The following is a 5,380-nucleotide window of genomic DNA, read 5'->3' on the forward strand; positions in this document are numbered from 1 at the left end:
GAAAACTGGACAGCTACATGTAAAAGAATGAAATTAGAACACTCCCTAACACCATACACAAAAATAAACTCAAAATGGATTAAAGACCTAAATGTAAGGCCAGACACTATCAAACTCTTAGAGGAAAGCATAGGCAGAACATTCTATGACATAAATCACAGCAAGATCCTTTTGACCCACCTCCTAGAGAAATGGAAATAAAAATAAACAAATGGGACCTAATAAAACTCAAAACCTTCTGCACAGCAAAGGAAACCATAAACAAGACAAAAAGACAACCCTCAGAATGGCAGAAACTATTTGCAAATGAAGCATCTGACAAAGGATTAATCTCCAAAATCTACAAGCAGCTCATGCAGCTCAATATCAAATAAACAAAAAACCTAATCCAAAAATGGGCAGAAGACCTGAACAGACATTTCTCCAAAGAAGATATACAGATTTCCAACAAACATATGAAAGGATGCACAACATCACTAATTGTTAGAGAAATGTAAATCAAAACTACAATGAGGTATCATCTCACACCAGTCAGAATGGCCATCATCAAAAAATCTACGAACAGTAAATGTTGGAGAAGGTGTGGAGAAAAGGGAACCCTCTTGCACTGTTGGTGGGAATGTAAATTGATAGAGCCACTATGGAGAACAGTATGGAGGTTCCTTAAAAAGCTAAAAATAGAACTACCATACGACCCAGCAATCCCACTACTGGGCATATACCCTGAGAAAACCATAATTCAAAAAAAGTCATGTACCACAATGTTCATTGCAGCTCTATTTACAATAGTCAGGACATGGAATCAACCTAAGTGTCCATTAACAGATGAATGGATAAAGAAGATCCATATATACAATGGAATATTACTCAGCCATAAAAAATGAAATTGAGTTATTTGTAGTGAGGTGGATGGACCTAGAGTCTGTCATACAGAGTGAAGTAAGTCAGAAAGAGAAAAACAAATACCATATGCTAACACATATATATGGAATTAAAAAAAAATTTTTTTAATGGTTCTGAAGAACCTAGGGTCAGGACAGGAATAAAGATGCAGATGTAGAGAATGGACTTGAGGACATGGGGAGGGGAAGGGTTAGCTGGGATGAAGTGAGAAAGTGGCATGGACATATGTACACTACCAAATGTAAAATAGATAGCTGGTGGGAAGAAGCCGCATAGTACAGGGAGATCAGCTCAGTGCTTTGTGACCACCTAGAGGGGTGGGATAGGGAGGGTGGGAGAGAGACAGAAGAGGGAGGAGATATGGGCATATATGTATATGTATAACTGATTCACTCTGTTATAAAGCAGAAACTAACACACCATTGTAAAGCAGTTATATTCCAATAAAGATGTTAAAAAAAAGGGGAGTCTGGTATTTTATTCATATACATCCTTCTTATCTGCAATGTAATCTACAGTTTCTTGTGGGCACATTAACTTCTCTGCATCTACATCAGGAATTTCAAATCCAAATTCTTCTTCCATGGCCATTATAATCTCCACTTGGTCCAAACTGTGTAAGCCCAGGTCTTTCATAAAATGGGAATTTACTGAGAGCCTTTCTGGGTCAATCTTGTCATAGAGTTTCAAGACGTAAAGGACCAGGTCCTTGATTCCCTCTAATGTCAAAGGAGTGTGTCACTATACTGGGGGCACAGCTATGTAACTCCACCTGGAAACTGCGTGAGAAGTGAGGCTGACTGCGGAGCCCCGGGCATCTGCTTGGCCCCTGTGGGGAAAAGGGTAGTGCTGAGTGGCTGGGCCATGGCCAGTGTGAGGCACCTGGGCAGCGGCATGAATGCCACGGGCAGTCAGCGGACACAGGCGCAAAGGACACAAGCTGCCATGGCTATGCTGACCCAGGATGCCCACTTTTTAATTGGGTTGTGTTTTGCTATTAAGTTGTATGAGTTTCTTGTATATTTTGAATATTAATCCCTTTTCAGATATATGGTTTGCAAATATTTTCTCCCAATCATCATTGCCTTTTCATTTATTGATTTTTTTCCTTTTCTATGCAGAACCTTTTTAGTTTGATAGAGTCCCATTTGTTTATTTTTCCTTTCATTATGTAAGCATTTGATGTCATATCCAAAAAATCATTGCCAAGACCAGTATCAAGGAGCTTTTACCCTATGTTTTCTTCTAGAAGTTTTATGATTCCAGGTCTTATATTTGTCTTTAACCCATTTTGAGTTAGTTTTTGCTCATGGTGTAAGATAAGGGGCCAATTTCATTCTTCTGCACATGTGTATACACTTTGCTCAGCACTATTTATTGAAGGCTATCCTTTTGTCATTGTATATGTTTGGTACCTTTGTTGAAAAGTAGTTGACTGTATATGCACAGGTTTATTTCTGGGCTCTTGATTCTGTTCCATTGGTCTATGTGTCTGTTTTTATGACAGTACCATACTATTTTGATTACTATAACTTAGTAATGTAATTTGAAATCAGGAAGTGTGATGCTTCCAACTCTTCTTCTTTCACAAGACTAATTTGGCTATTTGGAGATTTCTATGGTTCTATATAAATTTTAGAATTTTTTTTTAATTTCCGTGAAAGATGCAGTTGGAATTATGGTAGTAGTCACATTGAATCTTTATATCTCTTTGGGCAGTATAAAGTTTTTAACAATATTAATTCTTCCAATACATGAAAGTGGGATATCTTTCCATTTATTTGTGACTTCTTCAATTTCTTTCCTCAGTGTTTATAGTTTTCAGTGTACATATCTTTCATCTCCTTGATTAAATTTATTCCTAAGTATATTACTGTTGTTGATGTTGTTGTTAATTTTAGCATGATGGCTCCCATTGTATGGTCTAGTTGTGAATCCCTCTAAATAACATGGAGAAGAAATGATAAACAAAGAATGACTTGCATCTTATCCATTTTCTTAGGTTGCCTTTATAATTCTTCCTCCAGGAATCCTTCCATCTGCAAGCTGGATATGATTTCTTTTTCCTCTGAATTCTGTTTTGTTAAGAACAGTGTTGCTCTAATGTTCATGTGCCTTTGAATTACCTGGAAAATGTGTTAAAATGCAGCAGATCTAGGGTGGGATCTCTGATTCTCCATTGCTATCAAGCTCCCAGATGATGCTGACGTTGCTGGTCCATAAACCACCCACTGAGTATAGCAAGAGTTTTTGGAGCACGGGCCACATCTTGCCTTATATAACAATTACTTGTTTGTGCGTCTGACTTCCTCAGTTGGATTGTAGTAATTTTGTTGATGATCTGATTGTAGCTTCTATAGTTACTTCTCAAGAATTTCTCTAACCAATCTAAACAGACATTCAGTGACTGTATCACCTAAGCTTGTTTTAATAGCCTAACAGGACTTATCCCCTTTGTTGGTCTACCCCCTTTATTATAAAGTAAGAGCATGATCCTTTCAGCTGGAACACAAGCATTAAAATATTACCTGGCATAGAGTCGGTACTTGGTAAATATGGTATATGGAAGTGATGAGCAAACTTTTATTCTTTTTTTTTCTTTTTTTAAACATCTTTATTGGAGTATAATTGCTTTACAGTGGTGTGTTAGTTTCTGCTTTATAACAAAGTGAATCAGTTATACATATACACATGTTCCTATATCTCTTCCCTCTTGCACCTCCCTCCTTCCCACCCTCCCTATCCCACCCCTCTAGGTGGTCATAAAGCACCGGGCTGATCTCCCTGTGCTATGTGGCTGCTTCCCACTAGCTATCTATTCTATGTTTGGTAGTGTATATATGTCCATGCCACTCTCTCACTTTGTCACAGCCTACCCTTCCCCCTCCCCACATCCTCAGGTCCATTCTCTAGTAGGTCTGCGTCTCCATTCTCGTCTTACCCCTAGGTTCTTCATGACATTTTTTTTTTCTTAGATTCCATATGTATGTGTTAGCATACGGTATTTGTTTTTCACTTTCTGACTTACTTCACCCTGTATGACAGACTTCAGGTCCATCCACCTCACTACAAATAACTCAATTTCGTTTCTTATTATGGCTGAGTAATATTCCACTGTATATACGTGCCACATCTTCTTTATCCATTCATCCGATGATGGAAACTTAGGTTGCTTCAATCTCCTGGCTATTATAAATAGAGCTGCTATGAACATTTTGGTACATGACTCTTTTTGAATTATGGTTTTCTCAGGGTATATGCCCAGCAGTGGGATTGCTGGGTCGTACAGTAGTTCTATTTGTAGTTTATAAAGGAAACTCCATACTGTTCTCCATAGTGGCTGTATCAATTTACATTCCCACCAGCAGTGCAAGAGTGTTCCCTATTCTCCACAACCTCTCCAGCATTTATTGTTTCTAGATTTTTTGATGATGGCCATTCTGACTGGTGTGAGATGATATCTCATTGTAGTTTTGATTTGCATTTTTCTAATGATTAATGATGTTGAGCATTCTTTCATGTGTTTGTTGGCAATCTGTATATCTTCTTTGGATAAATGTCTATTTAGGTCTTCTGCCCATTTTGGGATTGGGTTGTTTGTTTTTTAGATATTGAGCTGCATGAGCTGCTTGTAGACTTTTGAGATTAATCCTTTGTCAGTTGCTTCATTTGCAAATATTTTCTCCAGTTCTGAGGGTTGTCTTTTTGTCTTGTTTATGGTTTCCTTTGCTATGCAAAAGCTTTTAAGTTTCATTAGGTCCCTTTTGTTTTTATTTCCATTTCTTTAGGAGGTGGGTCAAAAAGGATCTTGCTGTGATTTATGTCATAGAGTGTTCTGCCTGTGTTTTCCTTTAAGAGTCTGATAGTGTCTGGCCTTACATTTAGGTCTTTAATCCATTTTGAGCTTATTTTTGTGTATGGTGTTAGGGAGTGTTGTAATGTCATACTTTTACATGTAGCTGTCCAGTTTTCCCAGCATCACTTATTGAAGAGGCTGTCTTTTCTCCACTGTATACTCTTGCCTCCTTTATCAAAGATAAGATGACCATATGTGTGTGGGTTTATCTGGGCTTTCTATCCTGTTCCATTGATCTATATTTCTGTTTTTGTGCCAGTATCATACTGTCTTGATTACTGTAGCTTTGTAGTATAGTTTGAAGTCAGGGAGCCTGTTTACTCCAGCTCCATGTTTCTTTCTCAAGATTGCATTGGCTATTCGGGGTCTTTTGTGTTTCCATACAAATTGTGAAATTTTTTGTTCTAGTTCTGTGAAAAATGCCAGTGGTACTTAGATAGAGATTGCATTGAATCTGTAGATTGCTTTGGGTAGTAGAGTCATTTTCACAATGTTGATTCTTCCAATCCAAGAATCATGAATATGGTATGTCTCTCCATCTGTTTGTATCATCTTTAATTTCTTTCATCAGTGTCTTATAATTTTCTGCATACAGGTCTTTTGTCTCCTTAGGTAGGTTTA

General features: G+C 37.7%; 1 pseudogene; it reads right to left on the reverse strand.

The window, feature by feature from the left end:
* Positions 1-1,380: 1,380 nt before the first annotated feature.
* Positions 1,381-1,850, reverse strand: LOC131761329 (acyl carrier protein, mitochondrial pseudogene; annotated as a pseudogene).
* Positions 1,851-5,380: the final 3,530 nt, after the last annotated feature.

The sequence above is a fragment of the Kogia breviceps genome, chromosome 8 (genome assembly GCF_026419965.1).
Source record: "Kogia breviceps isolate mKogBre1 chromosome 8, mKogBre1 haplotype 1, whole genome shotgun sequence".
NCBI classification, from domain to species: domain Eukaryota; kingdom Metazoa; phylum Chordata; class Mammalia; order Artiodactyla; family Physeteridae; genus Kogia; species Kogia breviceps.